Consider the following 11773-nt stretch of genomic DNA (forward strand, 5'->3'; position numbering starts at 1 on the left):
GGAATGGCCAAAGTGGCCACAGAGAATCTCGAATGCCTTGATGAAGGCCCAGCTATTGGGGTGTAGCTGGGCAGGGGCAACGTTGATCTCTGTCAGGAGCTCCCTCTCGAACCCAGAGAAGGGGAGGCGCAACCTTATGCGCTTGAAAATCGTTTGGTACAGGAAAAAGAAGGGCTCCCTGTCGTTCGAGCGGTCGTCGACGCAAACGGGCTCACCCGGTTTGCAAGGACGAATAGAAATGTTGGCGTCATGCCTTCTCCCAAAGGCACTGCCCTTGTAGTTGGGAGGCTGGCCTACGTGGTTCCTCTAGTCAGAGATGGAGGTCAGAGAAGAGGTTTCATCGAGTAAAGCGTCGGAAGCCCAAGGGTAGAGCGTTCTGTAGTTGACGCTGGGAGGAGGAGGGTTGGTTGTGGTTTTTGTTCGCGCCATGGTCAACAAAGAAAGCTGAGAAGAAGAAGAGCACAGGTTTAGCAAACAAAGGTTATGGCATAAAAGGGCGAAAGAAACCCCAGAAAAACCCTACCCACGCGAGAAAGGCTCAGAAACAGGGAAACGAGGAAGAAGAAGAAAACGAGTAATAACAGTCTCAGGCAGTAATATCAGTACGAAAAGTCAAGAGAAAGAGCCATCGATGAAGAAAAACCATACCTTTGGATGATCGCAGTAATGAAGGTCTTGAGTCTGAAGAGAAAGAACAGAGAAAGCTTCGAGTAGGAAGACGAAAGAGTGAATGAGGATGCAAGTGATGGAACAGTGATTGAAGCGCGCGTTTTCGAAAGTTATAACGTAAACTTGAGAAGCGCTATCGACACTCAATCTCAACCATGAGATTGGGCCACGTGTCGAGAGATTACCGCATAACTTAAGTTGTCCCTTCATCGCGCAGAAACGTCTCGTCAACAAAATGCCACGTAGGACGGTAGGGCGAGGCCTTAGTCTTTTCGCTGAGCAAATTGTCAGCTCAAGACTAGGGGGCTTGTGTACCGACCCGTCCTCGGGCATTGACCAAAGTCAACACTTGGTAGGACCCACCAGGGGCGCTATGAGGAGAATCAGGGCATCTGCTACCTAGGGTGTCGCAAGCCTCGGGTGTCGCCAGCCTCGGGCATCGTCAAGCCTCGAGCGTCGACCGCTCTTGAGAGTCGACCGGGCTCGTACTAAGAAAGTACCTATACCAGAGTAATGCCACCCCTTGATACCCGCGGGTGGGAGTAACCGTGGAGGGGGCGGCAGGGTAGGAGGTGGTACGGCGGGGCATGGAGGCCTCGGGCCTCGGTGCCCCAGAAGAATAATGATAGGAAAGAAAGGTGGCTTCAAAGCCACACCTCTAGTACTAGCAGGGAGAGACCCAACTCACGGGGTATCTGTGCATGAGGTGTGGGAACGCGGCAGTACATGCCACCATTAGAGAGCCACTGGGACAGAGACGACCCATTAGAGGGCCACGTCCCAGGCGGTAATCTGCATGCATGGTACGTGAGGAGGGCAGAAACACTCCCAGGGCGAGTGACTGCTAGAAGCTTGGGCGCATGAGTTGGCACCCATGCAGTCACCCCCCGTGCAGGATGCACTCCAGAGGGGAGTCTTACACACTGGGATTTCCCTAAGTTGGATTACAGTGTCGTAGGGCCACCCATGCAGAGTTACGCTTAAGCCGAAAGGGGACACGTGGCAGAAACACCGAAAAGGTATATAAGCTCTCGTTGTCAAGAGTTTAAGGTACGCTCTGATCATTTTGATGCTTACACACTGTACACACGAGTGACTTGAGAACGAGAGAGAAATCAGTTAGAATTCAGTTACGCACCCTCTGAGCATTGGAGTTGTGGTGTTCTGATACGGAGGTGCACGGTGTTTTCTGCCATTACTGACTTGAGCGTCGGAGTGCAAACGGTCGCGAGGGCGCCCTTTATTCTCTCTGTTTCAGGTACTCACGGCGGCGAAGGGTGAAGGCTTGCTTCGAGGGAGAAGGAGTCCTTGTTACGCGGGTCTTAGCTACGCATGAAGAACAATCTGGTAAACTTGGCAGGAACAGTTTTAATAAAATATTATGACATATTTAATTGGATTGTTGGGTTATTATACCAATAGACTTTTTAAAATTGAAAAAAATAATATATAATCAATTAAATAATAAATTTTTATTTGTCTCAATAGTCTATTTTGGTAATTAAACAACTAAGATCATTCTTTTAAATTGATTTGGAATTTTTTTAAATATAAAAAGTGAGATATAATTAATCAAGCAATAACTTTTATTTGTCTAAAACCATTATGATAGGTTGGTAACTAGAAAATTAAACAATCCCTTATTTAAATAGGTCTTTAAAATGTATAAAATACATTTAATTTATTAATCACTTAATTTTTATATTATGATGTTAGTAAGTGTATTATTCACTTGAAATAGTGAGCATTAACCACCTGCAGATTCAAAAAAACTCAAATACACTTAAAAAATTGACTTTTGGTACCATCGAAATTACTTAATATGTGATAATAGATTAGTCAGTTATATATCCGAAAACACTCAACTGGACATTTTAGGTCCAAATATTTATAAATATAGTTTCATTCTTCAAGGAGTACTCAATCAAGAATTTTTTTACTCACTTAATTACTCTCATATATCTAAGGTCTTACTGACTTGAGCGTTGGAGAGTCTTCTGTCGGTATATCATCACTCGATCTTCACTATTAAAGATTGACAACTCTTCAACAAATAGGTCATTCAACTTATATAGCTCGAACAACTGAAAAGAGTGTTTTGCACTCATCGTGGGGCTCAAGTAAAACTATTCCTGGATCATAACGCTTGTGGTACTCACAAGAAGTCAAACTATCACGTCAACCTCATCACATAACGATATGGATCCATCTTCAAGCTTTGAAAGCCCACATGGAAACTATCCTCCAACGAAATGAAACCAAAGTTCAACATGCCATCACTGACATTGAAAAGGATATAAAGTTGTTGAGGAACCGATATTCTGATGAGATACAAACTCTCCATCAAAAAATCACGACGCTTTAGCAAGATCGGCCACCCATCAGCCCAAACAACGCGTTAAGCAATAGACAGAACAAGAAGCTGAGTCTATCCTTGCCATGCCTTCTAAACTGATAGAAAATAACAACAAAGTTGTTCAAAGTATGGAAGACATATCGACGGTCAATGCACAACAAATGTTGAATTACAATCAATCTCAAGGACCAACAAGAATACTCAATGTGGCACACCCAACAGGTCAGTCACAGGCTTAAAAATCATGACCATGCGCACAACAATTATCCTTTAAGGAAGCACTGCCACCTCCCCCAGGGATGAGGACATGCAAGAGTTAACCTACTTTCATCCTTTCACTCTCAATGTCATGAAAGTCTAGTTACTAGAAACAGGGATATGCCCGAACTTTGAGAAGTATGATGGTTCCTCAAACCCAACTACACATGTTGTAGACTTCATGAAACAAAGAGGTCTGGATGATGAAGAAACCACTTGTTTATTTTTCTCATTCTTTCCTTTTTCACTATTTATGTTCTCTTTAAGTTTTATTTTATCCTCTCTTCCCTGCTAAGGTGTAAGAGGACACAATAAATTTATGACCTTGAAAAGAAAATGTGATTTTATTAGTATGACCCTCATGATAAGAATTTTGATCAAACTGCCAAGGTCTACCAAAAATAATGTGACCTATCTTCATTGGAACAATATCACACAAAATGCAATCTTTATAATTTTCTATGGTTATAGGCACACATTGTTTTTTACTACCACTCCACTCTCTTCACTTATCCAATCTAGCTTATACAGTTGAGGATATGGAATGGTTTTCAAGGATAACTTATTTACTAACCTGGAACTACAATAGTTACAACAAATGTTATAAAAAAATTTACATTTTGTGTGGAACATGTTCTCTCTTTATGATTGTTTGAGTTCAATAAGACGACTTTGTAAAATTCGTTGGACACCCAATAATTCTCCCAGAAAAGGTTTAAGTTATTCCTCAGAATTTAAAACATCTTCTTCATTTTCAGAAGAAGATGAAGTCTCAATATTTTCAGTGTCTTGCTCTTTTAAAACCAAAATTTTCTTTTGAGGACACTCATATGAATAACAATCTTTTTCAAGACACTTAGAAAATTATACTTGTTTAGTTTTAGATGAAGAAACATTTTTTTCTTTAAAAGGTTCCTTTTTCCTTTCTTTCTCTAGTGGTTTTGGTTTTTTTGAAAACAAATGATTTTCTCTTTTAAAATTCTTCTCAAAGATAAAAATCCTATGTAGCACAGAGAATTAAAATCAAGAAAGTAAAGGAAGGAAATAAAAAGCAAAAAATAATGTAAGAAAATCAATGCTAGTGACTAGTAAACTAGTCAAATCCTAAGGTGCAAGTGCAGTTGAGAATAAGAGTTCACTGACACAGTTACACCACTAATGCACATTGATGGAAGAAGGCCAAGCTCACAACCAATTACTAGGTCCATGGCAAGGAAGATACAAGAAGACTGTGATTCTGCTACTGATGGCAGAGACACCCTCCTTTACATGTTCAAAAATTCCATAACCTAGTGTAGATATTTAGAGTAGAATTTATTTTCTTGTCAAAAGTAGAATAAGAATTTTACTTGTAATTTTGATTAATTGTAATCAGAGTTGAATTAGGCACCTAAAAACCAACCTAGGTTAAATTATGGTTTCTAGAAAACTCTTAAATTAACCTAGGTCAGTCATAAACCTAGAGAGAGTCACATGAAGCACACCTTGGTCATGCTTGCCTTGTGACGCCAAAATATGCACCATTTTCAAACCCATTCTTTTTTAATTTCCCCACCCATTTCTTTGTACAATGGTCGGACCTCTATCCTATATAAAGAGGTGCTTGGATCATGAAATTCTAAGATCAAATATATGAGTGAATTGTTGTCAAGTTTGCATGCTTTCTCACTCCCTTGTCAAGACTTTCTAGGATAGACACTCTAATCTTTTTCACCCTTTTCAAGTGATATGGCACAACCAATCACTCTCCCTACTTCTCATGCACCTTCAAGGAAACCATAGCTCCATTAGAGCCATCCTTGTCCGCTTCCTCCATCAAACTTCCGCACAAGTTCGCAAAAATTCCAAGAAACCAATTCGGAATAAAGGCTACACCATCATTTGGTATCTAGAGCTTTGGTTCTTCAAGAGATAAATTCCTTCTCTTCATTTTATTTTTGTGTGTTCTTCATTTCCATGTTGTTCATCATTTGATTATGATTTGTCTTGTTGTTTTAAAATTTTGTTTGATGCATTTTGTTCAATTTGTTCTTGAGCATTCTGGTTTCAATTTGTTTTAGGTTCCATGGAGTAAACTGTTATGTTTTTTCTTTTATTTGAGTCTTACTATTAATTCAATCGGTGCAAATTGTTTTTGTTTTTTAAATCCATTCAAGTTTTGTCAATGTCATGTTCATCAAAAAATTGTCATCAATTCTATGTAGTACTTTTGTTGTTCATTTTGGTTGCTTGATTTAAATTTAAGTGCAAATTATATTCTGAATTTGAGCTTTGGTGCCTTTTTATTTTTCTAGATTTGAGTTCATACTTGCTGTTAGTTCCATACAAGTTCATTTTCCATCCAATTCTATTATGTGTTTGAAGTTTCCAATGCTTTTTTTAATTCTAGTATAGGTTTTTCTCTGTTTCACAGTTTCTATGTTGGCTGAAAAAGATTAACAAAATTAATTGTGTTGGTGAAAAATTTTGAAATTCTGGATTTGAGCAATTTGATGTGTTAAGAAAAATTTAAAAAAAGAAGTATATAAAAATTCAAAATAGAAAAATATGGTAAATGAAAAACGGACAGATTGCAAGAAAATATGACTCTGGAAAATTTGAATCGGGAGTGAATTTGAAAAACTTATTGCAATTATTGCGCTGTTTTTGTGAAATTCCAGCGCCTACATTGAGCTTAAACATTGAAGTTTCTGTGGTTAAAATTTCAAGTTCAAATTTGGAGTAATCTGTCCAGCATAAATTCTGCAAGTTAAAAGAAAATTTACACAAAAAATTTTGTAGTGTTGTTTTTTTGTTTTATTCATCTATTCTTGTTCCATTCACTAGAATTCCATTTTGTGTACTACGTTTTCTTGTGAACTTTAATTTCTTGATTATCAATTTATTGACCACTCTTTCAAGTCATGTCAATTACCAATTCCATTTGAAGTAGTCCTTAATTTTAAATTTGAGTTTTGTTGCTTTGAAATTGTTTGATCTCTTTTGGTGGAAGTGACCTAGTGTGCTTTGGTGAGTTGTGGAGCTGAAATTTTTTTTGGTGCAAGCTACATCACTAAAGAGGTAAAACCTGAATATCTAAGGTTGAATATACTAAAGAGGCAAAGCAAGGGACAACAATAAACTCACACAAAAATATACACAAATACTAAAAGAAGCTACAAGTGAAGGAATGCATAAAATAGGCCTTTAATTTTTTTTCACATAAAAATTATTGACCTAATTTTTCTTTGTATTTCTTTAAGTTGTAATTTGTAATATTTTGATTAATTAGTGGATTAAATTCGTCTTAAACAATGAGTGTGTCTTCAAGGTTCAAATTGTCAAGAAGCCTTACCTTAGGAAACACCTAGTTTAAAAGCTTTCTAGTTAGCAATTTCTTTCAAGTGTTTTATTGTTTTGCATTGTTTTTCATGCATAAAATTTTCTTGTCATCTTTGATTGTGCTTTAAGTAAATTGCTTAGAGAAAGTTTTGTGAAAGTGTTGCGGGATAGTATTTGGCAAGGAAAGGATTGGTACTTAAGAGATCCTAGTGATCCACCTCCCTTTCCTAATATATTACCAACTTCACTCCACCTATCTTTTTTTTTTTGGAAATTACTTTTATCACATAACTCTGAACATGTCTACTCATTCTTCAAGTCATAGTGAAAGTCATAGAAAATCCACAAGATCTCTTTTGAAACAATTGGCTAGAGATTTTCAATCACTATCACTTAGACAATTGCAACATTAGGCTTAAATATTGGAAGATAAAAAAAAAAAAAAAAGAGATGCCCATCTTGCAATATTGGAAGAAGAGTTGAAAATTGTTAGGGAAAAAGATGAATACATAAGAAAATTAAAAAAATCTTCACATACATCTAGTTCTAGGTCAAGTGACTCATATGCCGAGGGGAGTCTTAGAGTTAATGAACATTATCAACCTCCACATAGAAGAACTAGAAGAGAAAGTCAAAAAGAGACTAGGGTAAACTTACCTCTTTTTTATGGAAAGGAAAATGTTAAGGCTTATTTAGATTGGGAAATTAAAGTATAACAACTTTTTGCTTGCCATCATGTTAGTGAGGAAAGAAAGGTACCCCTAGTCACTTTAAGCTTTCAAGGAAATGCTATGAATTAGTGATCTTAGGGGAGCCTTGAGACGCTGTCATATTTCTTCTTACTACAATAGGGAGTGGATGGAAAAGCTCCAAAGACTCCAACAAAAGAACATGAGTGTAGAGGAGTATAGGCAAAAGATGGAGCTTTACATGATGAGAGCCTCTATTAGGGAGGAAGAACCCACCACCATAGTTAGGTTCCTTAGTGGTCTCAATCTTGAGATAAGAGACAAAGTGGAACTCTTGCCTTACATGGATTTGAATGACTTTATCCAACTTTGAATAAAAGTTGAACAACAAATTTTGAGAAAAGGATTAAGTCGCAAGGAGAGTTCTTACTCTAACTTTTACCCCAAGAAAGAGTACGAAGAAGAAAGGGAGGATAGTTTCTCAAAAGATAAATCCAAAGAGGCTCCCAAAAATATAGGAAAAGATGTGTCTACCCCACCAACCCGCAGTAGAGACATCCAATGTTTTAAGTGTCTTGGTAGAGGTCACATAGCATCCCAATGCGTAAATAGGAGAACCATGATCTTAAGAGGGAGGGATGACTATAGCAGCCAAGATGATGAGTCTAGCGGGGAAAAGAGAAAGAAAAAAGTGAGGGGGCATATCCTTATGAGGGGGAACTATTGATGATTAGAAGAACCTTCAACAATCAACCTAGCATGAACCATTAATCACAAAGAGAGAACTTCTTTCATATAAGATGTAAAGTTTTAGAAAACACTTGTTCTCTCATTGTGGATAGTGGATCTTGTTGCAATTGTTGTAACACTAGGTTGGTTTAAAAGCTTAATCTACAAGTTATTCCCCATCCAAAACCTTACAAACTTCAATGGTTGAATGAAGATGGGGACTTAATTCTAGATAATTGGGTAAAAGTCAGCCTTTCTCTGTGGAACTACAAAGATGAATTTTTATGTGATGTAGCACCCATGGAAGCCTGACACATCTTATTGGGAAGAACATGACAATTTTGTTAGAACTAATGGCTTAAACAAGAAGGGGGGTGTTGTCAAAATATTTTCGAAAAGATTGGACAAGAATGAATTTTTAACAACAATCACAGAAGAAGTAATCAAGGAAGTCAATCAAACGATGTAAAAGAAACTGTTTGCAGAATTTCAATCGGTTGAAACTTCGTTTTAACCAGTTGTTTATGGCAGCAGCAAAAACAGAATTAAATCAAATAGTTTATAAGGAGTGAGAGAGAGAAATTACACAACCAATTTATATTGGTTCACTCAACCTTGAGCTACATCCAGTTCCCAAAACAACCACTAGGTTCCACTAGTAACCAATCATAGATTACAATATACACAATCACAAAGAGGTGATCTTGATACCACAAGAACCACTCACCCTCTTTGCTAAACACACAACCTAAGTCAGAACACCCTCTGACCTTACAGGTTTTCACACACTTCATAAGTTTATTAAGGAACAAATACAAGAATCAGAAATGAACAGATTACACTTGCATTGACAGGAATCACGGAGCTTCTAAGATCAGACCTTGAACCAATGCACAACTATTTAGCAATCTTGCAAAACTTGATTTGAATCTCTTCTAAAAAAAAATTCAATCTCACTGTAAATGTGTTTACTTGTTGTTTTTGAAATACAAAGAGAAGCCATATTTATAGCTCTTAAAACTAGCCATTCTAGGCAATCAATCATGACCCAAAACAATTTTGATCCATCTAAAAACAGATCCAACAGGTTTTTGAAAAGCTGATATGAAATGTGACAATCAACCGGTTGAAAAGTCATTTTAACCGGTTGAATTGGTTAGAAAGTTATTCAACCAAGTCAAAAACAGTTTTGAAAACCTTCACTCAAGCTAAGTGACAAACAACCGATTATATCATGGTTTCAACCGGTTGTTTTTCTCTTTGCTTAGAAAAACACTTTTATCTTTTAAAATAGATTGAACTAGCTTGTGCAAGGAACTAGGAATGATCTTTACAAGAGGTGCTTGATTCAAGTACCGACCAGTCCCTGGGCGTTGACTGACCACTGGTAATGTTGGTGCCACGTAAGTGGGACCCACGAACAGCGTGGGCCAGTATCTCGCAAAGCACGTGCGCCAAAGAGCCAAGAGTGGTTAGACATCGGTCATCAGGATGTACTGACATGCCACCAGACAACGTGGAGAGATCGGACATCGGAAACCCAAACAGCAGAGCTGGGCCACGAGAAGTGGATCCCAGATCACACGCCAGTTATCAGTAAAGGAGAAGCCTAGATCACGAGGGTTTGTGCGTGCAGTGTGGATGACGCGTTCAGGCGTAACACGAAGTGTAGAGCCACTGGAAAGATATGACTCGTGAGGGTCGCGTTCCAAGGGTGAGCTGCATGCATGCCACGTGAACAGCTACAGCACTCCCAAAGGCAGGTGACCCCAGAGATCAGGTGCACGAGGAGGCACCCAGGTGATCACCCGCCAGAGGTCGCACTCTAGTTAGGGACCCCACGCGCTAGGTTATCCTAAGAGTAGGGTAACAATAGTGTTGGGCCCGCCCCATCAAAAAAAGCCCATTTCGGATAAATAGGAAACCCTAGTTTCAGTCTATAAATAGAAAGGTAACAAACTAGACAAGGGCATTCTCTTGCGCCGCAAACACACACAATAGCAAGATTATACAATTTCGGTGTTTCCTAGCCCTAATACTGACTTGAGCGTCGGAGTACAAACGGCCGCTAGGGCGCCCTTTGTCTTTGTGTGTTCAGGTGTTCATCACAGGAAAGGTACACGCGAAAGCAAGGACTCTGAGCGCGAGAGTGATGTTGGTGCACGAAGGCGTTTCGAGTTAACCGGAAGGAACAATTCATGAAATTTTAAGATCAAATATATGAGTTAAATGATGTCATGTTTGCATGCTTTCTCACTCTCTTGTCTAGAATCTCTAGGATAGACACATTGATCTTCTTCTTGACCTTTTTCAAGTGATATGGCCCAACCAAAATTCGAAGAAACCAATTCTGAATGAAGACTACACCATCACACGTGAAACTATTAGAAAGTCTATTGGGATTCTCATTGGAGCAAATTTCCAACTAACCCAAAAAGTAAAAATTACACAAAGATTTTGTGATACAAAAATTTAAGAATAAAAAATGAAAATGGAACAAATCTTGATGAACTCCTTGAAGCTTTGTGATGATGAATAAAATTTGTACATTGAAATATCTTGTCTCCTCCTCTCCCTTTAATAATTTGTCTATGCAAAATAGTACCTCAAAGAAGAAGACCAAGAGTCATCTTTCTCAACACAAACAAGTTGAAACCTTAACACCTTTCACCAAAAAAATGAATCCAAGAAACAAAGCAAGAAAAGAAAAATTTGGAAAGTTAAGCCAAATGGAATATAACATGACAATTTTCAATGGAAAACCAACTAAAGACAAACAAAAATTAAAGGTAAGAAGAAAAAACTAGCACAACACACAAAAAAAAAACTAAGAATGGCTCGAAAATGGATTACAAAAGAAAAAATCTAGAGTGTTACAACACTGACCAATCCATAATTTATGTAAATTTTTCCATAAACTTTTCTTTATGAAATTTTGGGTCAAACAGACGTATATTATGAGAGAAACAAATCAAACACTGCAACACTAGGGCACAAAAATTGAACCTGATTTCCAGTGTTGGCATAGAGGAATCAAAACTTTATTGCGAAAATTGTACAACGGATTTGAGGCTCAAAGTTTTATCACAAATCAAAAACACGATAAGAAAGGTTTGGTAAATATTTCAGGTCAAAATACCTAAAGAATAAGTCGTAATAAATTTTAGACCGAGAACACTCAACACTCAAAACTTGTTTTTCTGGACACTAAACATCTTGGCTTTTGATGTTTATATCTTTTTTTTTTATTTTGCTTTTGGACATGGCTTTTTAACTAGGTACAAAAAACATCTCAGAGAACTTCTGTAGATTAAAATTTCAAAATCGAGATAAAACTTTCATAGATTTGGACATGAAAAAATCTTAGGAAGCTAATGGAAAAAGAAACAAACTAACAAGACACAAAGGAAAAATTATGTAATGGAATGTACTAATGAACAAATAGCACATAAGAACTCAAAGGTTATAAAAGAAAAAAAAGTCAATAAAGCTTATAGTATTGTTTTATGACTCAAACAAAAAGATAAACCCATGGTGTGCACTTCTAAGAAACATTTTATCAAACACGTATATATGGGCTAAAAAACTATAATTATGAGATAATTGAAACAAAAACTAGACAGGAATAATGACAAAACAAGCTTAGAAACACAAAATAACACCTAATATGATGTGAGTTGATTTTAGATTGATTCATTTAGGTGACACTTTTAGAATTAGAATTGAGATTGATTAAACAATTAAGGTGATA

This window comes from Phaseolus vulgaris, chromosome 4 (assembly GCF_000499845.2).
Source record: "Phaseolus vulgaris cultivar G19833 chromosome 4, P. vulgaris v2.0, whole genome shotgun sequence".
Classification (NCBI taxonomy): domain Eukaryota; kingdom Viridiplantae; phylum Streptophyta; class Magnoliopsida; order Fabales; family Fabaceae; genus Phaseolus; species Phaseolus vulgaris.